This window comes from Megascapheus bottae, chromosome 22 (genome assembly GCF_031878675.1).
Source record: "Megascapheus bottae isolate mThoBot1 chromosome 22, mThoBot2.hap1, whole genome shotgun sequence".
NCBI classification, from domain to species: Eukaryota; Metazoa; Chordata; class Mammalia; order Rodentia; family Geomyidae; genus Megascapheus; species Megascapheus bottae.
Window position 1 is genome coordinate 33,375,611 of NC_143530.1, and position 26,083 is coordinate 33,401,693.

General features: G+C 41.2%; 1 pseudogene; it reads right to left on the minus strand.

Moving 5' to 3' along the window:
- Positions 1-14,861: 14,861 nt before the first annotated feature.
- On the minus strand, positions 14,862-15,556 carry LOC150048493 (mediator of RNA polymerase II transcription subunit 7-like; annotated as a pseudogene).
- Between the last annotated feature and the right edge of the window lie 10,527 nt (positions 15,557-26,083).

Sequence of the window (26,083 nt, forward strand, 5' to 3'; positions counted from 1 at the left end):
GACTTGTCAAAACAACCCAAACTGAACTTCACCATCAAACCACACCGCGAAGGCCTGCGACTGGTCCTCACAATAACCGTGGGGCACGGAGGTGACGGACCCGAGCTGAGGTTCTTATATGGGAATTCAACCACGAGATACCGAGAAGTCACATTTTGAATGGTGGAATGGAGAGTCTTTATTAGAAAGCTGGCGACTGCAGGCAGACTAGCATCCTAAAGAACCCACATCCTTGAATGCAGTTCTTACAAAGATTATCTGGGCAAAAAACTCTTCAAGGCACATGTCACATGGTACGGGGACTCACAAAGCTTGTTCTACTGAAGCAAGCTACCCAGAGGAAACAATCAGAGACAACCAAGAGCAAGTATTCCCTGGAGCAAAACTTTTCCGGAACTAAACAACTCATGATATACCCGCAATTCAAAGAATAGGACCTCTATATTGCTTTAACAACCCACCATGCAACTGTGGATCAAAGAAAGTCCTACATCACCTCTAGAGCTCTTGGAAATGGGTGAAAATTCCTTAGCATCTATTAAGATTGCCAAAATGGCAATGAGGACAAGATGGTGTTACTTAGATCCAATATCTGTATTTCAGGGTCCGGAGTCTGTATTTGAAGGCCAGCAAATGTGTGTGGACACATATACCCCCGAACTTGCAGTCTCAAATATACTTAATACTGTTAGAAAACTGAGCCATGAGGGCAGTAAAGAAAGAGCTGCATGTGGCCTAATGAGTGTTTGCCCAGCATGCAAGAAGCCTTAGGCTCAATTTCTCAGTACCACATCGAAAGAAAAAGCCCAAAGTGATGCTGTGGCTCAAGTGGTAGAGTGCATTAGATTTGAGAAAGTCCAAGGACAGTGCCCAGGCCTTGAGTTAAAGACCCAGGACTGGCAAAAAAAAAAAAGTCTGGTGAGTTCATGGTACAGATTTGGCAGGACCAGTAATTTAATGTGGGATTCCCCACCCCTGCGTCTGGGAGTGGAACTCAACTTCATCCACCAAGAAGCCAAGATAGTATCAGTTAGATCCAGTTCCCTAGCACCCACCACATTGCCACAATGGAACCAGTGAGACCCAGTATCCTTATTTCAAGATGATTGAGAAAAGGTCCAAGTATGACTTCTGTTTCAACATGTGTTAGTTGATTGTGGTGCAGAATCAGGCTCAGGAGCCCCTCTGGTCTGAGAACAAAATGATGAAGAAGAAACCAAAAAAAGAAGATCTGTAGAGATGGCAATGTTTAAGCTGTACCTAGAAGCATGGGAAGGCATGGGCAGGCATTCCTAGGTAGAGAGAAAACCACACTGAGTCTTGAGAACTGTAAGAATTCATGGCATGTTTAGGGATGGCCTCCAGTAATTGCATGAGACTACTTCAGAGGGTGTGTTGGAATGTGTAGGAAAGTGCCAAGGTGAAGAAAGGAGATTGGGGACAAATTACACACTGCCTAAGTGATTAACTAAGAAATATGGACAATAAAAAAATGTTGCTAAGGAAGTGTGGGTGGAGGGATGAAAAGGAGCCCTCATGTACTCCTGGTGGCAACTCAAACTAGCACAAACACCGTACAAGTCAGTGTGGAGGTTTCTCAAACTAAAATCTATCTCATATCCCCAATTTACCATTTGGGCATATATCTGCAGCAGAGTAAATAAATACATAAATAACTGCGTGTCCATATTAATGGCAGCTCTGTTCATAATAACAAAACTGTGGAATCAACTGAATTGACCCACAAGTGATGATAAAGACACATACACACCTAATAGTCCATGGGATATGAATTCAGCTATAAAGATTAGTGAAACTGTGTCATTTGCAGGAACATTGGTAGAACTGAAGATCATCAAATTACATGAAATAAACCAAACCTAAAAGCCAAGCATCATGTCTTCTCACACCTTTATGTGGCATAGACCTGAGATGATGATGATGATGATGATGATGACGACAACGACGATGATGATGGTGATGATGATGGTAGTGATGATGGTGGAGGGTAATGGGTCATGAATGTGAAAGGAGGACTGTATGGGAAGGGCTCAACCAGTGGGAGAGAGGGAATGGAGGGGATACTGAGGGATGAGCAGGAATGAAGGGCTGTTTGGAAGGTGGAGTAGGGAGGAAGTCCAGGAGAAATGGGATCTTGATGGAGGGACAAAAGTGCACCGTGTGCATGTGTGAATTATCGCCTGAGGCCCTCACATACTACAAATGTAGGGTAACTCAAACACAAAATAATGTTTAAAAGCAAGGGAGAAGAAAACCAACTTTTCTAATATTATAAAAAGAAAGGAAGGAGTCAGAGTCTGGTTTTTACAAAGAGGTGGTGGAAACAATGGATGGATTTGGGGGAAGAATTTACAGGACTAAACAAAGAGAAATGAAGGTGGTGGCAGTTTCTCTGGTATGACTGAAGCTCAGAATGGAGCAGAGCCCAGCTTGTAGGTATTGCACTGGAGGTGTCCAGGGCCGGGAGTTTGGCCTAGTGCTTGGCATGCAGGAAGACCCGGGTTCCATTCCTTGCTACCACATACATAGGAAAGCTGCAAGTGGTGCCGTGGCTCAATTGGTAGAGCTCTAGCCTTGAGGAAAGTCCAAGGATAATGCTCAGGCCCTGAGTTCAAGCCCCAGGACCAGCAAAAAGAAAAGAAAGAATAAAAAAGAAAAGAAAAGAAAAAAACAAAACTGGAGATTTCCAGGCTAACAACATTCAGTGATACGTCAAAGATGAGGCTGCATACAGGCAGGAAGTCTGAACATGAATACGCTAAACCCTGGAAAGAACCCAAGGTCAGTTTTCCATGTAAAGAAAAGCTAGCAGAGGACAAGACCCTTTGATCGCAGACAAAGGAAGAACTTACACAGGAAAGAGAAGCAGACAGATTTCTTGGAGGCTTAGAGAGGAAACTCTTCCAACCAGACAGTTAAGGAATGAAAGAGGACAGCTGCTGGAAGGAGGAAGAAATCCACAACAAAGTAGGTTGGAATCTGTATATAGGAAGGGAGGCTAAAAAAGAATGCGACTTCCTTTAATTTAAGATGTGTAAGACTTAAGGGAGCAGGGATGTGAGTGGGAAAGAAGGCCAAGATGAAGAACTGGAAGGAGTCAGTTCCCAGAGGAAGGGCAGAGGATGAACAGAGAGAGCAATGGTTAAGGTCACAAGTAATTTTAAAAATAAGAAAAGGAAAAAGAGCAAAATGCACAAAAATGAATGAAACTGTTAAGAAGGTGATTGGATAATGGGAGATCTTTTTCTTTTTTTCTGTTTTTTTATTGTAATTAATAGAAGGGGTTACATTATATTCACCAGATAAAAGGAGCATTACTTCACATACATTGATACCCTTTCTTTTTTTTCTGTTTTTGTTTGTTTGCTTTGCCAGTCCTGGGGCTTGAACTCAGTACCTGGGCACTGTCCCTGAGCCTCAGGGCTAGTGCTGTACCACTTGAACCACAGCACCACTTCCAGCTTTTTCTGAGTAGTTTATTGGAGATAAGAGGCTGATAGACTTTTCTGCCACACTGACCTTGAACCTTGATCCTCAAATTTCAGTCTCCTGAGTAGTAGGATTACAGGAATAAGCCACTGGTGCCTGGCTTTCTGTTTTATTATTTTTAATCATTTCTGTTACCTCAATTTCAATACTGGAATAGGAAGTTTATTTGTATGAAGCACTAACTTTAGGAAAGAAAAATAGCAGATGGCTTTTCTGAGATAGGAAGAAAGATGATAAGAATATCTACCAAGTATAAACTAGGTGTGTGGGCTCACATCCATAATCCAAGCCACTCAGAATGCAGAGCTCACAATAATCCTAGATCAACCCAGGTAGAAAGTTACAAAGAGTCCATTTCAATCAGTAATCCAGGTAGGGTTTTGTGTGCCTGTGTTCTCGGTTAACAAGAGAGATAGATTTACAATCCAAAGCCTGGCTCAGGAAAAATCGTGAGAACCTAGCAGAAAAACAAAAACAAAAACAAACAAACAAACAAACAAATAGCACTGGATGTAGTTCAAGGATTAAGACTGCTTACCTACCTAGCTACTTAAGAGACTGAGATCTGAGAATCGTGGTTCGTGGTTCGAAGCCAGCCTGGGCAGGAATGTCTATGAAGATCTCATCTCCAATAAACTACTCAAGAAAAGCTGGAAGTGGTGCTGTGACTCAAGTGGTAGGGCACTAGCCTTCAGCACAAAGAGGCTCAGGGACAGCACCCAGGCCCTGAGATCAGGCCCCAGGACTCGCAAAAATAAGTAAGTAAGTAAATAAATAAATAAATGATTGCTTATCTAGCAGCACAGGATCTGAGTTCAAACCCCAGTAACACACAAAAAAATGTATTTATGGGTGTAGATGATTTTTATTATAATGTAGAGAATGTGGGAAGTTTATACCAGGTGAACTTTTAAAAATGATGGCTCATATCTGTAATCCTAGCTACTTAGGAGACTGAGGTCTGAGGATCAGTTCAAAATGAACCTTGGCAGAAAAGTTCCTGTGAGACTCTTATCTCCAAGGAACCACTCAAAAACCAGCATGTGATGCTATGGTTCAGGTTATACAGACACCTAGCCTGGAGCACAAAGAAGCTCAGATATAGTGCCCAGGTCCTGAATTCAAGCCCTACAACTGACAAAACAAAAAAAGAAAAGATTACTATATTATTTTAATTGACAAATAAAAACTTTACACATTTATGTGGTACACAGATCATCATGTGTGTTGAAATATGTGTGGAATGTAGCACAATTAAATTAAGATAATGAATGTATCTATTACCTTGTTTACCTATCATTTTTATGTCAAGACATTTAAATATTCTACATGGTCTCTATGGGGTTCTTCCTGCCCTCCTCCAAGTGAAATTGATGCTTCCCTCACCCTCTTTCCCCCATTTATTGAATTTACCTATTAAATTTGACTACTGTACATAGTCTGTTTAGTTCTCACTCCTAAGCTATACATATGTCCATTTAGAGCAGCAATGATGTCTGTTTGTCTTCGTCTTCCAGAAACTTAGCAGAATTCTGGCTTCATAGGCACTCCATAAATTCTTGTTAAAAATACTGACCCTTTCTGGGGAGAGGAAAAAATGAGATCATAAAAACAAGAGGGTGAGGATTTCTGAAACAAATGTGGAAAATGGGCAGGAGGCGACCTACAGATCCATAAAAAAGAACGTTGGGTAGAAATCTTCTGTGAAGGCAACAGGAGCACTTAGTCACATATGCTTTATCACAACAGTAACTGATGAAGGCCTGGCATTAGAGAGGAATGAATCTAAAATTGAAGCTTTCAAAGTAATACGATAGTTATCAAGTAGACAGCTTTCATGTAGACCCTTGAAGCCAAGACACCTGCAGCCTTCCCTCAGCCTAAGAGACATGTTTTAGTATGTTAAAGAATGTGACCCATGTGCTGTATCTGCTTTCCAGACACCTGGCTCAAGCCCTGTCCTGGGCCTGTGGTCCAAGATTACAGACAGGTAATCCACAGGTCAGAGTCACAAAGTCCTGGAGAATGCCAAGTGGCCGCGCCATATCAAGTGATTTTTCACATTCTCTCAGCCAAATCTCTTGTCATAGTTCAGTTGAGAGTTTTAACTGGAGTAGACAAGCATGAAATGAATTTTCCAGAGAAGTTTCTGAAGTGGGGGAAAGTTCATGGCTCAAAGGCACCAGTGGGTAATGAAACGAGACTGCAAGCTTCTGTTTTCTTTAGAAAAAGACTTCTCCAGTTTAAAATGTTGAAATATAAAACTGGATCTGATTTTCCAATCCTGGCCTGTCTTGCTCTCTAACCACAGTGTTACAAGTTCGTTGTTTACTGCATTAAATTGCCCAAGTGGGTACCATGTTTTCACCAGTCTCTGGGATAGTTCTGAAAGCACACAGGGGCCAGTCCCTGTGTTCTCGAGTTGTCTGGATTGCCTTTGTCTCAGGGCTGGGTCATGGCTATCCAAAGGAAAACAAATTCAGTGAAGCAAACTCAGTGAAAGACAGATACTGCCTTGATCAATTGATCTTTCATGATCATTTTTAGACTGTGCTTCAATACCAGGAACTTTTCGCTCATTTACCTAAAAGCTAACACTTTGTTTTAAGGACCAAAACTAAAAACTAAAACAAAACTTGGCCATCACTCTCTGCTTTGTCTGCGACCCACACAGAAACAAATATACAAATACACAAACCAACATTATGTTTCAGATTTTGGGAAAGAAAATGTAACAAAAATATAAATGCAGCCAAGTACTGGTGACTCACTTCTGAAATCCTAGCTACTCAGGAAGCTGAGACCTAAAGGAAGTTCAAAGCCAACCTTAGCAGAAATACCTAAGAGATTCTGTCTCCAATTAATCAGCAAAAAGTTGGGCTGGAAATGTGGTTCAAGTGGTAGAGTGCCAGCCAAGCAAAAACAAAACAAAAAAATGTAACTGTATGAAACATAAAATGCAAACATTTGGATCCTAATCTATCACCTATTCAGTCTTTCCAGGTTCTATTGTCTGACATTAAACACCTTTTATTCTAAAGCACAGAGAGAAAGGGAGAGAGAGAAAGAGAGAGAGAGAGAGAGAGAGAGAGAGAGAGAGAGAGAGAGAGAGAGAGAGAGAGAGAGAGAGAGAGAGAGGGAGGGAGAGAGGGAGAGAGGGAGAGAGAGAGAGAGAGAGACAGAGAGAGAGAGAGAGAGAAAGAGAGAGAGAGAGAGAGCGCGCTCAAAATTATTTGAAAGTGAGAGAAAAGTAGCCAGACTCTCCCTTCAGAGAAAGGCTCCAAATTGGAGTTCAAGGGAATCCTCTCAGAAGATAGGTTTTTATAATAAGGCTCCTCCTCTATCTCTTCCCTTAGGCTTTGCACTGATTTCTTGGGCATGCACCATCCTGCCTCTTTTCCTTGACTGAGTGGGTACCCAGGGCATTATGGGAAGAAGCATTTGCTCTGGAGCCCAAGGCCTTGTGGGAATAAGAAGCCATAAGGGGTCACGTGTTATCTACTACATGTTTTGTCCACCACATTTTATTCTTATCTACCTAACAATCCTCCTTTCTTTCTTTCATTTCCCATTGTCTTAGATGGAAATGTTATAAAACAGGCATGGGTGATGACTGCTTCAGACTACTTTCTGCTGAGAGAGGGCAGAATGAGGTGTGGCAGTCTGGGTCCCTCTGCTTCAATAAACTTTTAAAATAAATTGTTGAAACAGAATCATGTCTGAATTGTAGGGGTTATTATGAGAGCTGATTAGAATTATATGTTTAAGATGCAGTACTCACAATATTTCATGAAGTTTTGTTGCTGATCCCTTCATACTTGGGAATTTCTCATTCTCACTACTAACATTTGCACCTGCAGAATTATGATTTTTGAATGTATTACATTTTACAGTGCTGTGGTGAAAATCCTCATGAAAATGACTCCCAGCTTTCCATTGTTGTGGGAAGGCACAGTTTAGTGGAAGCAAAGATTTATTTTACATGCTCACAGTTACTGAGGTTTCAGCCCACGGTTTCTTTGCTTTTGGTACAGTGGAAATGTAGAAGTGGGTGATGGTGCACAGCTGCGCCCCCTTGGGGCGGCTGGGAAGCAAAGACAAAGGGAGAGACAGTCCTCCTATCTTCCCTCTGTTGCATGTTCTGCAATGATGGAACTTCCCACTAGGCCTATATCATAAAGGCTCCATGACCTCCCATCAGCACCATCTCTGCTGACCCCCAGGATATTCCCTATGCTAACTATAGCACCTGAGCCTACCTCCGTGCAACAGTGTGTCTCTTCCTAAAATTCATCCCAAGCTTTGCTTAAGGTTTCCAATTGCTTTTACTGCCTCCCCACCCTGGTAACCTACTATACATAGCTTCATGGTGTGATGTTTCTGTGACCATACTAAAGGAATACACTTCTCAATGTCCTTTCCACCCAACTCTAGGTGAAGACATCTAATTTATGGCTTAACATTTTTTTTGTATGTATTTCTCTTTCCCAACTCTCTCACTACCCATTTTTTATTGTCATGTATAGAGAGGTTACAGTTACATTTGCCAGATAGTAGGTGCATTACTTCTCACACATTGATACCCATTCTCATGTTTTTTCTCCATTTCCCTCCCCCCTCTCTCACTACTCTTACCCCTAGAATGCAAACCAGAATGCATTAACATTAAGCAAAATTTAGCTAAAGTTATGCTCATTCCAAAAGTTGTCCTCAACTTCTCTGCCCCCCATTTTGTAGCACAGACCCTTAGCTTCTCCGTTTTCTTAGTGTTTCCATTCTTGTCATGGCTGAAGCATGCTGCAAACCTAGTGTAAATAGGGAAGTAGTAAGTAGGAAAACTTAGAGTAAATAGTGAATTCTAGCCAGGCGCTGGTGGCTCACTCCTGTAATCCTAGCCACTCAGGAGGCTGACATCTGAGAATCGGGGTTCAAAGCCAGCCTGGACTAAAGTCCATAAGATTCTTATCTCCAATTAACTACCAGAAAACCAGAAGTAGTGCTATGGCTCAAGGGGTAGGGCAGTAGCCTTGAGCTAAAGAGATCAGGGACAACACCCAGGACCAGAGTTCAAGTGTCATTACCAAAAAAAAAAAATATATATATATACACACACACACACACACACACACACACACACACACACACACACATATATAATGAATTCTCTCTGATTACCCTTTTCTTGACTTAAGAGTTTCATTTCAGGTACTTGCACTAAGGCATGCTACCTTTTAAGCCTCATCTTCCTTTCTCTTGACCTTTCTTTTTTTCCTTTGCTTCTTTTGTTCCAATAAAAAATTTATAACAGATCATTTATTCTGATCAGCAGTGTTTTATGTTATAACGTATCTTCTAAGATGTTTAGGATTTCTTCTTTTCTTGTATCTAGGCCCTTAAATGTGCTGTGTTAACCTGAATGTCATCTTCTGCAGGCATGTTCTCAAGGGGGGGCTTTTGAATTGTTGAGTAGTATGGCTGAAGCCACACACCTGTTAGTTGCAGCTTTGTTTTAGTTTTTACTTTCAAATTCAACCAAAATATTTTCATGAGATAATGTGCCACAAATGTTCCATTTATATAATGAACTCATAGCATTACATCAGTGTTTTATAGTAACAATTTCATATCCTAAGCCATTGTAGCAATGAATTCCATATCAACATCATTTTGTAATTCCTGAAACTTAAGAAGAGTTAGCATGACATAGTCTTGGAACCCATACAACTGAAATAAACAAAAATGTGAATTTTGTAGCATTTCTAGAATTTCTGCAATTATAGATTATGTCTAAGTAACAACCTCCAGAGTTATGACTACATTCTGAATCCAGATAAAAATAGAATCCACAGAAGAAACAGAAAATAGGGAAGATTTGAAACTATCTGCTAGTGAAAGTCTGATTGCCATCACAACTTAACCTTCAGCTATTTTTCATAATGTAGGCTCAGGTTGCTGAAGAGATAGGATTTCAGATCAAAAATCTCCCTCCGGTGTGTTAAAAATCTATCCTCTTTGAACACAGGTTGAAGTTGAAAAATGGAGTATATTCCTCCCTCTTCTGGGTGAGTACGTGGCCAAAGAGCAGATTGTCTGACAGTCAAACAAATGGCTTGAAGAGCCCAAACAGTGATGATTTTCTCAACAAATATTTCGGTGTCATCCCCTTGTGGACAGGCTCTGAGTTAGGTGAACAGTGAAGCGGTGGCAGGCCTCCACTCCTCAGGACCTTACAGTTTTGTGGTGGAATGAGAGCCAGTATGTGAGAAAGCAGTGATGCTAGTGATAACAACTGATGACAGGAGTTTTAGTGGAAGGGTTAAGCATGAGGAAGAGAGGAGGTGCTTCCTTTGAAAAATCCACTTAGGGAAGGGGAGAGATCAATGTAAAAAACTCGAAGTTCATCAGGGCATGCTGAAGAATCAGAAAGAAAAGAGTGAGGTGAGATAGAACTCCATGAGGGCCAAGTCAAGGAGAAACTCTTCTTGTAAACTGGGGGAAGTGGGACCTTTGATTCTATGTGCTTTTGGTTGGTTTTCAGCAGGGAAATGACATGACTTGACTTATGTTCATAGCATATTTCTCTGGCTGTCCATTGGTTACCAATTACCGGGGAAAATGAAATCGGGAGCCAGACAGAGATCTGGAGCCAGGCAGAAGAGCCAGACTTCCCTGTAAGGGATCATAGTGATTTCCTGACAGCAGAGAATAAGTTGAAATTCATGAATTATTGATAGATTAGAAAAGAAGGGTTGTGTGGGTAGTTAATATTATCTAAGATTGGGGAAGCCGAGAGAGAAACAGGCTGGAAAATTCAAGAGAAGTGAAGCATACATGAAATAGAGCTCTCTGTTTAGAAAGTCAAATGAAGACAAAGGATCAAACTTGTTCTCCAAGACACTTTTACAAAGGCTATAAGGCAGGGAGACCTCTCTAGTCTGTGCAGGTGGCTCAGGCTTGGAATCGAGCTTCTCTTGAAGCTGAGATCTGAGGATTATGCATTGAAGCTAGAGCTCCAGCAAAATGCCCATGAGCTTCTTATTTATAGTTAGTCACCAGAAAACCAGAAGTGGAGCTGTGGCTGAAAATAGTAGAGCACTAACCTGAAGTGAAAAAGTTCAGGGACAGTGTCCAGGCCCAGAGTTCAAGCCCCATGACCAAACCAGGATCAAAGTAGATTTGTTTAACTCAAACAGTTAAGCGAAAATTTGAGACTCGGTGAAAGGTGACATTTTCTTTCTTTCTTTCTTTTTGCGGAAGCTAGGTAATATTATGGGGAAAATAGCATCTTTGAAATGCTGAGTATTAAAGGCACTGTGAGTTGGGGGAGTAGTAAGAATGTATACAGCAGTAAATGTTGTGGTGACTTCCTGGACCATCTCCCTCGGACTGTGTGTTACAACCACATCTGGCATGGCTACACCTTCTCTCCGCTCCCTACTCAATCCAAGGCCAGGCAGCTCCCCTTTCCTTTTGGCCATGTGCCACCTGGGCTGAGGGCCTGAAGTTGGGAAACTTAAAAGTTCTTTCTCCTGCCTGAATACCGGGTGGCATTATCTTCATCAGTTACCTAATTAAAACCTTTAAAAAAAAAAAAAGTGGATCGTAAGCTTGCCACACCACACTGGCAGAGGCTTTAGAAATCTTGTGTTTACTGGGGGTCTTGATTGTCTCTTTTGGAGATGTAGTGTGACTGAACTAAACCATCTAAGATTGTGTAAGATGACTGTCATTTGAGATGGTTATCCCCATCACAAATGCTTTACACAGCAAAGGTATCTAAGCACACATTTTGTCTCCACCATTAAGTAACAAAAGGCTGAAACTGGATTTGAAAACATGGAAGTTATTCTACATATAGTTGAAACTATCTCAGAAAAACATTTCTAAGAAGCATTGGTGCCTCATGCCTGCTTCTCAGCAGGCTGAGCTGTGAGGACTGAGGTTCTAAATCTAGGAAAGACTTTTACCTCCAATAAACCAACAGAAAGCCAGAAGTGGACATGTGGCTCAAAAAGAACACCAGCCTTGAGAAAAATACACCAAGCTAGAGTGAGGCCCTGAATTTAAGCCCAGTATCACCATATACACAGAAAGAAAAGAAAAGAAAAGAAAGAAGGAAGGAAGAGAGGGTGGGAGGGAGGGAAGAAGGGAGGAAGAGAGGAAGGAAGGAAGGAAGGGGGGAAGGAAGGAAGGAAGAAAGGAAGGAAGGAAGGAAGGAAGGAAGGAAAATGAAAAAAGAAAAGAAGAAAGCAAGACCCAGGTGGATAGAAGCCCTGGTGTAATTGTGTGAGGTAGTGAACATAGAGACCTTGGATGACTTCTGAGACTTCTCTAGAAAAGGGAGAAGGGAAATGTGGCGGCAGCTAGAGTGGTTAATGGGGGCCTGGGCTGGGTTGATTTGTTTCTATGTTTTATTCTGTCCTAAGACAACAGTGAAGCCTATGAGCACGCCGTAGGGATTGTTCTAGTAGAGTGGCTTGTCTGATGAGGCAGGAAGGAGCTATGCAAATGCACCCAGCCCCCAGTCAAAGTGCTGACGATGCTCCCCAAGCAAAAACTGGGTCTAGCTCTCAATTCTAGGGCTTTACCTTTAATTCTAAAATAGACATTTTTAATATTGTAGTACAAAAATATAAAATCTGACTAAAATGACGTGTCATTTTTTATAATTCCTAAATCACAAAGCTACAACATTGATTGATTGATTGATTGATTGATTGCCAGTCCTGGGCCTTGAACTCATGGCCTGGGCACTGTCCTTGGGCTTTTTTCAAGGCTAGCGCACTATCCTTTGAGCCATAGTACCAGTTTCAGCTTTTTCTGTGTATGTGGTACTGAGGAATGGAACCTAGGTCTTTTGTACGTGCTGGGCAAGCACTTTACCACCAGGCTATGCTCCCAACCCCAAATATTTTTTTAAAAAAAAGTTCTTACACAATTTGTAACTTCATTCTCTTATTGATTATTGGTAGTTAATCTAAAAGTCACTAAAGCTTTTCAAAGCTTGGTCCAGCTCAAGAGAGAAAGCATATTCCCCATGTCCCAGACTCCTACTTTCCCTGGGAAATGCCTGAAAGTCAAAGGGCTTATTTTTCTCTAATGAAAGGCTATAAGTTTAGAGAATGATTAACTACAAGCTAACTTAGACATGCCAAGAAGAAAAGAGTCCACAAAATGCAAGGTAGAAGAAATACATTTTTACAGTAATATTGAACTCTGATAAATTCTTAGTGTATTTTAAAAATCATGATCCTACCACACAGACAAGAATAAACTTGGGTCCTGGAAGATCTCATTGAAGCCATCAGATAACACATGAAAAGAAATGTGTTCATGGTGATAATACGTTCTTCAGTATTTTTTTTAAAAAAGCTTCCTAATATTTTCCCCTCCCTTCTTGAATGTTCCATAGCACCATTATCTGACCCTCATATCATCATTTTTATTCCCTTCCTACCATGTTTAGGGATATTTATATCAATGACATCTTTCCTACTGGGCAAAACTATCCAATAACAGTACCAAGGCTTTGAGTTCTCAACATTCCCTGCTGTACTTCAGGCAGTGCTTTGTATTTAGTAAGTGTTGAATAAATATTTAAATATTGGCTGAAAAGTTTTCTGACAGTTTATGCCATGAAGGTATCCCAGAGCAACACTTACAAGAATGTTTGGATTGGAAGATTACAATAGACTGTTTCACTACCAGAGCTCAGGGCTTGCCACGTGCACTGGAGCCCCTAGAGCTTCATCATGAAGCCCTGCCTTTCACTATCCAGACCTTGGGTACCTTTTTCACTGTGTCCCCTTGAAGTACAAGGCCTTGGGGAGAAGCAAGGCAGAATGATTTAGAGCAAAGCTCTGGATATCTGGAGGCCAGATATCTTGGCTTCTAAGTTCCCCCCACTAAATCTCTCTCCAAAAGAGCCTTACTACAAGAGTTAGGGCCTCCAAAGGCTGTTTTAGATCCCCTACAGCATTCATGGCAGGCCACACTTTTTGTTTTGTTCTACCCACCCCTAGGCTTTCGCTGGGCAACCTAGAGTAGTAAATGAGGCCCTTTTCAACCCAGCGATCTTAGTCTCTTCCATTCATCTGTTTCCTTATCCATGGATCTGAACAAAACTTCCTCACATCTGTGCAGTAACCAGAGGTTGTTCCTTCCTGGTCCTTCCTTTCTTCTCTCCTTCAAAGAGAAGGTTCACACCTGCATGCCTGACCCAGTCTCTATCAGCCTTCCACTAAATTATTGCTTCCAATAAATGTTCATGTACGTTCATTTCACTTCGAGGTTCACTTCTCAGAAGTTCAAATCTTGTTATTTTAGTTATAATCCCAAAGTGTGATATTGGTCAAATAACAAAACAGATTGCCTCCTCCAGTTTCCTCATTTGTGGAATTAGAGAAAGAATATTGCCTATTTTGTGAAGCTGTGGCAAAACATGAAAGCATTTGTGCAAAGCACCTAGAAGGCTGCTCGTGTATGAGACCCAGCAAGTGTGCCATCACGAATGCTCCAGGGCCTGATCAGAACAAACATGATCAATGTGTGAGGGACATTAAATTCTTATTAGGGACAACCATCACTGCTTTGATTTTCAGCAGCAAGTATCCCTGATTTGATGTCATTCTCATAAGTGACACTAATTTTTCTAAATCATTTTATTATTTTATGAAGCATTCTACTATTTTCCTTCTTCACATGCTCTTTTCCTTTTTCCTCCTCCCCTCTCCCTTCCTCTTCTTTTCCTCCTCTATTTCTTCTTCTTCCTTCTATGCTTTTTTATTCATTGCAATACTGGGGCTCAAACCTAGGACCTGTACATGTTAGTTAGGCAAGTACTCTATCATTGAGATACACTAACAAGTGCCCATTCCATTTTTTTTGGCCTATCCTGTGGCTTGAATTCAGGGCCTGGGCACTGACCTTGAACTTTTTCAAGCCTAGCACTCTACCACTTGAGCCACAGTACTACTCTCAGCTTTTTCTGTGCACGTGGTACCAAGCAATCAAACCCAGAGCTTTTGTGATGCTAGGCAAGCACTCTACCATTAGGCCATGCTCCTGGCCCCACCATTCCAATATTGTTTTTTTTTTTTCTGTTTCAAAATTTTATTGCAACTCCAAAAATAGGACTTTCCCCCACAAAAAATGGCTACTTTTAACATAGGTATGTTCACTCATTTATGCTCATTTTTTTCATCTATGCTCATTTTACAGTACAATATAACCTATAGCATCTCTTAATTATAAAGTTTTAAAAAATTACTTTATACTTTTAGTTATATATATATATACATATATATATATATATATATATCTTTCAAGACTGACACCACCATGGAATAACTTTATGGTCTTTCATTCACCTCATCGATCAGAACACACAAGGCAGTATCTTTCTCTAGGATCTGGTCCGTCCTCTGTCCTGAGCTCTCTCTCTGTTGCTCACTCTGTCCAGTACAGTTGTTGTCATCAGCATCCATTGCTTCAGTTTTTACTCTCATTCCTGCTTCCAAATAGGGCAGATCATCAGGCAAAGAAACCAAGCAATTCTGAATCATCTCAATAACGCATCCCAGGTGCTTCTGAAACCTCTTGGCTGTTTCACGCCATTGCCATTTCTGGATCTCCATCATAACCCTCGAGGTCTCTAGTGCTTGGTGGGGTCTGTATGCATTTATAAGGTGATGCACATGTACAAAAAGCAGCTTAAGACCCTCTGGGTTCTCTTCTTGTTTTATGCCCCCCCCCCGGGCTCCTTATCAAGATGTCTAGAAGGTCCAAGAAATTAAGAAGGATGGACATGTTGAGTTTTCCCCGTTTCTTTTTGTGATCGAACTGTATAGGATAAAGCCATTTGATGCCCTGACCTTCCAAAGGGCGGATGATAAGACTGTCACATTGGAACTGGTTACCAAACATCATCTAGCTGTCTTTAAAGCTTAGGGGTTAGGCCTTCCTGAATATTTTCATTCATGTATTCCTTGGCGTACTGCATTGCGAGGGGAGGTGGAAGCATACTCAGTTGTTGGGGTTCACCCATTATGGAAAATCAAGAACCTCTATTGCTGGCAATGAGGTCTGTCCTAGGAGTCTTGGTCACCATGTCCTGTTCTGGGGCTTCTGTCTGCCAACCTGCTCCTGCTTCTGTTCGCTCTTCACCACCTTCCTCCAGCAGCCTGCACCAAAGGAAGGAAGCCCAAGCTCTGCTGCTCTCCTTTATCTGCAGGGCTTGATGAACCCACCCCTCTTCCGGGTGGATGTGGCCTTGCAGAAGCCCTCATGCACAGTATGTGTCTTCTTTACATCTTTAATCCTGGCTAATCAAGAGGCTGAGTTCTGCGGGTGAAGGTTTCAAGACAGCTGGGGCAACAAAGTCTGAGACACTCTTATCTCCAATTTACATCCCCTCTCCCCACCAAAAAAAATAAACAGAAGTAGAACTGAAGACCAAGTGGTAGGAGTACAAGCCTTGAGCACAAAAGCTTGGGGCCCAAGACCAGAGTTGAAGCCCCAGCAACGGCACAAAAACCTTCAGGAATTTGTGCGTGTTTAAAGCAAAGATCTCAACTTCAGTGTTAGGCACATCTCAATGAAATCTTTGTTGTCATCTTTCAGTAACAAGTCTTTGTAGTTTTCTCCAATTAAATGTTCCTCTGATAGAGTAGAGAAAAGGAGATCGCTGTAGTTTTAGTCATAGATGGGACAGAAAGAGTAAACCCCTCCCATGTGCCCCAGAAGCTTTGGAGGCAGCCTAAGTCAAGGCAGCATGTAGTTTGCTAGTCTTATTCCTAGCATCCACTGAATAAATTTCAGCGGCATTGAATGTTACAGGAAGAAGATTCCTAATTCTTGAAAGGGGGAATCCAAGTGCCCTTTAAAGCAGGCTTCTTAGAGCACCCAAACCTTGCAAATCAGAACTGATGAAATCTCAAGTAGAGGGAACATTCTTGGCCACAAAAATGTGGGTGAGTCTGTTATCCACTGAAAGGTCAGGTGCAGATAAGAAAGATTCTGAAGCTTGGTGCCAGGTGTTTACTCCACTTAGTCAAACTAATCTAGCACACTGTATGAGTTAAATATTTGCAATTTTATAGCATACTGTCGATAAGACTCAGCTGTAGTGAAAGCTGGGTGGATGGGTGGGTGGATGGGTGCATGGTAGCTTGAGCTGCCCTAGAAACTACAGGGAATGACCCTCTGCTGTCTGGTGAGATTTGAATGGTAAAAGAAGAAAGTAAGGAGGAAATGGTGTGTGTGCTCAGGAGAAAGAGGAAGTTTGCTTGAAGGAATGCTCATGTAGAAATGGGATTGGAGCTGGGTGTGGCTGAAGGAGAGCATCATGGGGCTTCTTATGGCCATTGACTTTGGACTTCACACATGCTTCTCTCAGGCTGCCTGGGTGCTGATACCCACCCAGGACATCGTGCCACTGGAACCCCCACAAGGCTGGCATGGGAGGCTCTAAATCTCTTTGCCTTCAGGCACTCTGGCAATTCTTTCTGCCTTAAGGAATGGAGCTCCATTCTGCTTGTTTTGATGCAAGTTTTTGTTTTTGTTAATCACCATGACTTTGCCATGATTTTTTTCCCATTTAATAATTGTTTATTGAACAAGTTATCACTAGCTGCAAGAGGCCTCTTCTAGGAGGCTTGTTCACCACGTCCCAGTCTGGGGCCTCCATCTGCTGACCTGCTCTTACTTGCTCTTCATCTTCTTCCAGCAGCACGACACCAAGGAAAGGCCATTCCATTTTTTAAAAAGTGAAACTATTGTAATGAAGATCAAATCCTTGTTACTGCTTCTATTTTCTGGTTCTAACTTCCTTACTGTGAGATGAAACAGAAGAATTGCTCTCCTCCTGTTTATGACAGTTGGGAAAAGTATGTCTCCACTCATTCTCCTTTTCTCTAGACTAAACATTCCCAGTTCTCCTAATGCTTTTTGTTTTTGATCCTCATTCCCAAATTATTTATCACTTCTGTACTCTTTTCCTGAATACTCTCCAAAGTTTCAGAAAGTTGAGCCGTGCATTGAAAAATGTTCTCCAAGAGATTTTAGAAAATAGAAAGAGAAGCAGCAACGTTGTCTTTCTTTCCAGGCCTGTGATGAGTTAACTCAAAGAAGGCATTTTTTTCCCTTTAATACACAACTTCACATTTTTTCCCTTTAATACACACCTTCACCTTTGAAAAGTTGTTTTTAGCCTAATGAGGTATTAGGAGGAGAAGATTGTTTTTGTTGTGGTTATAATTAGCCTGAATGCATTTTAAAGCATCCTTTATTATTATTCAATAGCTAATTTATAATGCTTACAATTCATGCTTAATTTGTCTATCACTTGCTGGGAACTGTTAACTGAAAAGACATCTCAGGGAGAAGAATTTAAATTAGAAGATGCTCTAAAACTTTATTTAGAAATAAGCAAGCAAGTGCTGGGGATGTAAAACTATATAGCATGTGCTTGGCATAAATGAAGCCCTGCATTTGATTCCCAGTAATGCTAGAAAACTGAGAGGGGGAGAGAGAAAGGGAGAAAGAGGAGGGAGGGGACAGAGAGAGAGAGAGAGAGAGAGAGAGAGAGAGAGAGAGAGAGAGAGACAGAGAGACAGAGACAGAGAGACAGAGACAGAGACAAAGAGAGAGGAGATAAAATCCCCATCGATTAGACCTGTTATTTTATTCTATAATGCATCCTTTCTGGCAGCTCTTTTTGTGCCAACATGAGAGCATTGAGTATTTTGTTTTGTACCTGGTTTTTAGATTACTGGTCCTTATGAGTCAGGCCTGTTCTCCACCCCCCACTTTAGTAAGCGTGGGTGCAAAGCCCAGATTTCATGGCCAGTAGAGTTCTGATTGTAACATTCTCAAACAGAGAAGTCATAGATAACACTGTGTAGGCTGGATCAATAGTCACGGTTGAATAAGTTGGCATTTGTGATCACCAGCTACCAGGTTCACAGCACAATGCCTGGTTCTGTGTCAGTGACTTGAATCAGCAGGAGTAAAGTGGGAGAGCTTGAATTTCACCCATAGAATTGAGGAGACAAGGATGAGTTTTCTGAGCAGGCTGAAAGAGTCTCTAGGAATTTCCCCTTCTTTGTGACTGGATTATCCAGACCAACTTTCCACAAACAGCCCAGTAGCCAGGCTTCAACCAGATGCAAAAGCCTGACCTTATCTCCAAATTAAATAAATGGAAGACAACCACTCAAAAGGGGAAATTGGAGATTTAGGACACCAGGGCTATGACAAGAGAATAGTAGAAGGCAGGAAGGCCACAGACAATGAGCCCTAAGGCTCTCCTAAAACTAACAGAGCTATGTTTTTGAAAAGCTTGTCATCTGAAACTAACTGGGGATTGAGAGAAAAAAATTAGTTTGGCCTTCTGAGGTTTTAGTGTTAACAAAAGAAAATTAAAAGGTGCTCCTAAAAAAAGTCACTAAAACTAAAGTTTAATTATAAAGCTTAAAACATATCCTCTTGTCCTCACAAATTTCCCAAATCTCTCGGATTTCTCCCACCAAAGGAAACACTGGAAGAGAATATACAGAACAGAGACAGAAACACCAAATGAAAGAAAAAAGAAGGAAGAAAAAAGAAATTTAGGTCCATTATTCTAAATTGGTCCCACATATATAAATGTCATAGTGAAGTCATTTTGAAATGTCTGCAACCAGTCATTTTTCCCAATTAGGAACAAAGCTAGGAATGAGACTAAGAATGTAAAGCAACCAAAAGATTAAGGTGTAATAAGAGTCATAGAGGTTTACAAGAAGCCATTGAATTAGAGAATAATTTTCCTTCCCATTTCTTTCCCATGAGGAATCAGATTCTGACACTGCATCATTTCTCTTTCCATCCCTCTCCTTTCTGAAAACCCAGATCAATCAAATGCAGGGTTATGGTAGTTGGGAAGGCCTCCAGGCCTGTAAACAAGGAGTGTTAAGATTAAACTTAGTGTGGATACAAGTTGTCTGACTCTGGGGACTAAAAAAAAAAAAATCAGATGTACAGTGGAGCTAAAGAAAAGTTTTATATTCATTGCTGTCATATTCTCATCTTCATTCTTTATTATTCTAAATTCTTGAAATCCTGGCCCTCTGACCTTTGAACTGATCCTCCTCTTAATGCTAATTGAAATGAACTTCTGACTATAATATCCATTTGCCTTTCTCTCATCAAACTTATTACTGGGTTTAAAACCATTGATTGAATATTTCTGTTTTCAAAGTCTCCAAGTTGACCTCTGTGAGTTGACTGCAAAGGGAGATGTGGGTACCAACCTGAAGGGAAAGGCCTGGCATCTGTAGGCCTGGGTGTGAATCCTGAATCACTATGCAGCACTGTGTGTGTTCATCCTATGCACTTCAATACATTCTATTTTTGCGAACTATTACAGTTAAGAGAATTACACAATAAGGAATGATACCAGCATTTAGTTAGGGTTAGACAAATGAGAGAGTAAAGATGCAGATGTCTAAAATTTGTTTCGTGTACATGACTAGACACTAAGACATACAGATTCCATTTCCATGAGAACTTTCAGGTCAATTCCTCTTCTTCATTCCTACCTCCCTGGTAGAACTCCTCACTCCCTTTAAATTTGTCTAGAGAATGAGTTCAGAACAGCTCTTGGGAAATTCCAGAAAGATTCCTCAGGAATTTTATGAGGGACAAGACAAGACAGTAGTGTTCCTTCTTGCCAGGATCCTCTCCATTTCAGTAAGATCAGTTCTACTTTTCTCCCCTTCTGAGATTTGAAATATAAGTTTACTGGTTGATTGGTGATCATAGGAATCACCATTTGGGAGGATGTTGGTAAGATAAGGAAGGAAAAATGGTGGAGGACTAGACTTCAATTCCATTGCACAACAATAGCACAGTTATCCCAACCAAGATCATGGATACTCTTAGTTCAGCAGTGCCTTTTCTGTTATTTAGTTGAGAAATGCTGCTAGAGAATTTAATGCTTAGCCATTTCCACTTCTTTGCCACATTCAGGCCAACCACACTTGGCAAGAAAAAAAATCCTTGACCTTTCCACTTTCACAGCCACCAAAGGAATCATAATTTTCTATTTTAGCAATGATCTGGTCTTCTGTATCAGCCAGAAGTGAGAAAAGAACAGTGGGAGAATTGTCAACATAGAACAAAGTGTGTATAGATGTAGGTGTGTATGTGTGTGGTATCTGTGGATTTGGTGGATGAATGTACCGTGGAGTTCTTTATGTGGTGTGTATCTGTAACGGGACAGTGTAGAGTTGTGTGTATGTGGTCTATATTTGCACACATGGACAAATATGTGTCCATATGTATATATGTGAGTATGTGCATGATGCATGTGATATGTATGTGTAGGGTGTGTGTTTGGAGTGTATATGTGTGTTACTGGGAGTCACTCGGGTGCATGGTATAACTCCCAGCATGGCAGTGGCCAGGCAGTCTATCTGCACTATATTGGCCCTGGTGGCAGAGCTGCTACAATTCAGGTCCCTCATGCCAATGAGATCATTGAGATCTCATGAGCTATTCTCCTGACTCACATGTAACGCACAGAGTTTTCCCGTTGGTATTGCTCATGAAAATACTGCCCTTAAATGAGCATGGTATATAATCTTGACCTCCCTACTGTTAGCTGCCATTTCTATCACACATTTAAACAATAACAATTTGAGTCTAAGTGCTCACTCTTTATATATTATAGTTTAACTCCTACCAATACTGTGATACTCCAATGGGAAACAGCTTCCAGACTGACCAAAGGCCCATGATCTGATCTTTGAATTCATGATGTACGGCTATGTATGATTCTTTAGAAAGATGATGAGAAGTAGGATCAAGGACTAGCCCTAGACTTGCTTGGGAGGGTGAAGGGAAAAACTATGATGCAAGACTGAATGAAAAAAAGAAAAAAAACAGGAAACATCAAGAAACCAATCTCTTCCTTATCCAAGGGCATCTTCCAGTGATAAAAGGCTCAGAGATAATGTCCAGGCCAACTTCCAATGGAGAAATCAGAATTTCCAGTGAGCCATGATGAAAGCCCGGGGAAGAGGAGCCTGGTCTCAATGATGGAGCCAACTGGGTTCTCAAAGGTGAGCCTAGTAAAATGTGGAATCATATACGTGATGCAGTAGAAACTCAGACCAGATATCAAGGCTGAAGCTCAGACTGTGGTCCAAGCAGAATCCCTGAGTGTAATTACAGAATGTTCACTCCCATACTGATGTTCACTTGGGGAAGCTCAGCAGTATCTCATAGACTTCTCGTGGCTGTCTTTATGCTGAAGATGGTGAAAGTGCTGGTTGTGAATATGAAAGGAGTTCCCTGAGCATAAATACTCAGTCAATGGCAATTAGTACTGTAGATTCTCGGTGGAGTGTTTTGGGATATCCCACTGCCAATCACCTTACAGTAATGGTGTTTCTTGAGGTAATACATTAGCCAGGACTCAGTCATGAATCACTCCTCAAATCCTGAGTGACATATTACATTTGTGGGTTTGGAGATTAAATGATCAATTCAGGGTTGGTTCGGGACCTAATATGGACTGAGCCTGCTGGTAGGGGGTTGAATGGGCCTCAGGTTTGGCAAGGGAAAGGCAGTGTGGGAAGAGAATGGGTGTGGAGACTGGAGCTTCATAAATATTCCTAAGAAATGTGTGAAGTAAAACTGAGACGGAGGCAGCACAAAGTATAGGGAGTCTTCTCCAGAATAACTGGAAATCTCACATTGTAGAATTCTGCCCGGAACTTCAACTACTAGAGCTCCTGACAGGAACCAAGAAAGGAGTCTCCACTCCAGATACTGATATTAAAATGCATCAGTTATGAGGTCAGGGGTGCTGAAGTGGATATAAATTTTGCTGTCTCCTTTTGCTTTGATAGGTACATTGTTCCATAAGGAAGAAGAGAGGCCCCTTCGTGGGACAGACAAGTTTCCTGTGTGTAAAAGAAGTCACCTCAAAGGCCTCATATCTAAAATATATCAACAGCTCAAAAAATTGAATCACTTCAAAACTAATCTCCAAAGTAACAGCCATCCCATTAAAAGATGGGCCAAAGACTTAAAGAGAGTCTTCTCTGAAGAAGAAACAAAAATGGCCAATAGACACATGAAGAAATGCTCAACATCTCTGGTCATAAAAGAAACGCAAATCAAAACAACTCTAAGATTCCACTTCACTCTTGTTAGAATGGCCAGGATCAAGAAAACTAATAACAACAGATGCTGGAGGGGATGTGGCCAGGAGGGATCACTACTACACTGTTGTTGGGAATGCAAACTCGTTCAACCACTATGGAAAGCAGTATGGCAGTGCCTCAAAAGACTAAACATAGAGCTCCCTTATGACCCAGCAATACCACTACTTGGCATTTACCCAATTGTCCAGAAACAAGGACATACTAAATCCACTAGCACAACGATGTTCATTGCAGCACTATTTACCATAGCAAAGATATGGAACCAACCCAGATGTCCCTCAGTTGATGAGTGGATCAGCAAGATGTGGTATTTGTACACAATGGAATTCTATGCTGCTGTCAGAAAGAATGACATCGACCCAATGGTTAGGAAATGGAAAGACAGAAAAAATCATATTAAGTGAAGTAAGCCAGACTCAAAGGAACATAAGCTCAATGGTTTCCCTCATTTGTCATAATCAGTAGAAACCTTGGGCTCTCATAGCAGAGATTTACAATAGAGCAAAACCTAGATATATAAGGCCATATAGTATGACGCTAAATGAAAGGACCTCCAGGATATAGAAACAAAAGCCATATAATGAGTGATTGTTGTCCTTTATGTACTATGTTATCTCTCATCTCTTTTGCTGTCCCTTGGTTATCTCATATTGTTACAGTATCTCACTTTGTTATCTGATATATTGGATATATTTGTATTTGGTTATTTGAAATTGGATAGGGAAGGGGGGAGAACAAGATGAGGGGTGGGGTTGGGGGAAGGGAAGTGGGGACCAAGACATGAGAAAGGGTATCAATGTATGTTAAGTAATGCACCTTCTATCTGGTGAATATAATGTAACCCTTCTATTAATTACAATAAAAATATATGAAAAAAAAGAAGTCACCTGAGTTCTTTGTGCTTGATGCAGTGGCTCCAGTACTTGGTCACCATTCACATGTGATGTAGCAAACTTCCAGTAGGACCACCTCATAATTATGACCACACAAGACAGATTGTTCTAGTAAATGTTACCTCGTTTAGCCTTTCCTCCTCCTGCTACTGTTGTCAAAGCATTTGAATTTCCAAACAGCAGGGGAGAAATGTCAAGTGTTAATGCCCCTACCAGAGCCAATCTTCTCATCAGAGTTTGAACGGGCCTTTCAGGCTGGTTTAGTGAAGAAGTGATAGATACATAGCTCACTTGATGAAACCACAGTGAAGCAAAGCCCTGATGTGGGGATTCAAATGAAGAGGCAAAGAATGTGAGAACTGGAGCCAAGTGAGGAAAAGATGATTATGCTGTCCTTGGGTGAGCTGTCTGTTTCCAGGTGGTCAATGTCTGCTCAAGTTCATTAGTGTTCTGTTTTGTCAAAGAATTCTTTGTGTGATGGAATAATTTTGCAAGGCCATGGTTCGCAAAATGACAAGTAAAGGACATAATTGGCCAGAGAGTTGAATGGAAGACTGAAGGGGCAAAAAGAAACTGACTTGGACTGACTCTGAGGACATTCTCACACTGGCATGTAAGGAGAGAGCTCTCCTTAACACAGCTCTCTGTGTACTACTGCTTTGTTCTAGAAAGGAGTAGAACCTTAAGCTGTGCTTGTACTTTGCCAGTTCTCCCCAATCCATGACTATCATATTGAAAAACTCCATCCAGTGGCCCCCTACCTTGGAAACATACCCATTGTAAAAAGCTTGATGAAAGATTCTAAATCCAGTCACAATTCCCTTCATATTACAGAATTCCAAAACAGGGAAGTTAGTCAGTCTTTCATTCATAGAACCCAAGGTTCCCATAAAGACAGTCAGTTATGTCAAGACATATAAGAGGAAAACGAAGCCAACAGGCTGGGCTCACTGTGGAGTTTTGTTTGCCTGAGTAGGGAATGGTTTATAGGGAGGAAATCCAGATGAGGGTTTCCAGATTTAGGCTATACAGCATAGTCTAGCATCATTGTTGGAGAGTCTGGAAGGACAGATTGGTTGCTCATATCTCTGAATGCTGGATTGGCTCCTCCCAGATCTGAGAAAGAACTCCTAGGATACCTGTAGAAGACAGCCGAAGAATGGAGAATAGAGAATGGAGAATGGAGAAAGGGAAATGGAATGCTTTCCTACCTCAGCACAATTCAGTCTCTGGTCTGACGGGCAACTGAAAGCAGGGATGGAGAATTAGATATGGGGAATGTTAAAGTGCATACTAGTGGTCATTTAACAGTTCTGCTGCCATTCTCAGTGCCTTGATAACCCAACCAAGAAGCCCCTAAAGAATCCAAAATCTCATCACCATTGCTACTTTAGACCCAAGCATCTGTTTCAGAAGCTATTGGAGCTTTTGACTGGCATATGTGCAGAACTAGCTAGAAGGATTAGTTAGATTATAGGAGGCTCTTATATTCTACACTTGTAGCTAAGCCATAGAGAGCAGCATTAGCTCTAGAGGCAAAGGATCCATTTGGTGAGCATAAAGCAATGAGGCAGGAACTCGAGTCCACCAGCTTACCTGGGCATCATGTTTGGCTTTGTTTTGCTTTAATGTGAGCCTAGAATAGACAGGTTGTGAACTGAACATTTCCTCCATTTCATTGGTGGATCCTGAGCAAAATGGCAGGTGCACTGTCATTAAGGTTGCATTAAAGAACCAGCTCTTCAGAATTCAATCTACTTCTGTTCCTTTACCCCTTTGCTTTATACTCTACCTGAACCTGACTGTATTGTCTTGCTCTCCTAGTGTGACTCTGATCAGATAAGCTGAGCACAAATGTTCCTCATTCTCCAGATCACTGGTGTGTATTAAAACCTCTACTCTCCTTGAGGCATCTCTGGTTAGATCCTGCAGCCTAGAAGAGTCACAGGGAAGCTGGCAGATGGGCATTTTAAGGGCAAACCTTCTTGGGTTACCTATATAATTACTGCTAAGGTCTGCTTTGAATTTGTCAGAAAAGCTAAAGACTTACAGTGTATTTGGTTCAGGCAATTAATTCATTGTAAGCAATTTAGTTCCCAGATTTCCTGCAATCAGAATCAGGCTCATTTTCACAGTCATTGAACCATTAAATCCTTGTGTATACAAAACAAAGAACTAGGGAGGGAAAAACTTGGAAACTTTAAAAGTTGTAAGCTAAAAATGGTGGCACAAATATTATCAGGGCTCCAATCAAATCAATGTTGCTATAGTATAGCACACTATATTATTATAATAAGTAATAAACCAAATCATAGCATATAAATATTGCAAAATACAGCATCATGGTCAGAGATAGTTTCAACACACGCTGCATTTACTGTACTTCTAAGGGAGGGTAAAGATGAAGTACAGGATTGTTAAGAAATTATAGGCTTGCAGAACCCTTCTCCATTTCAGGGATTAACAAGA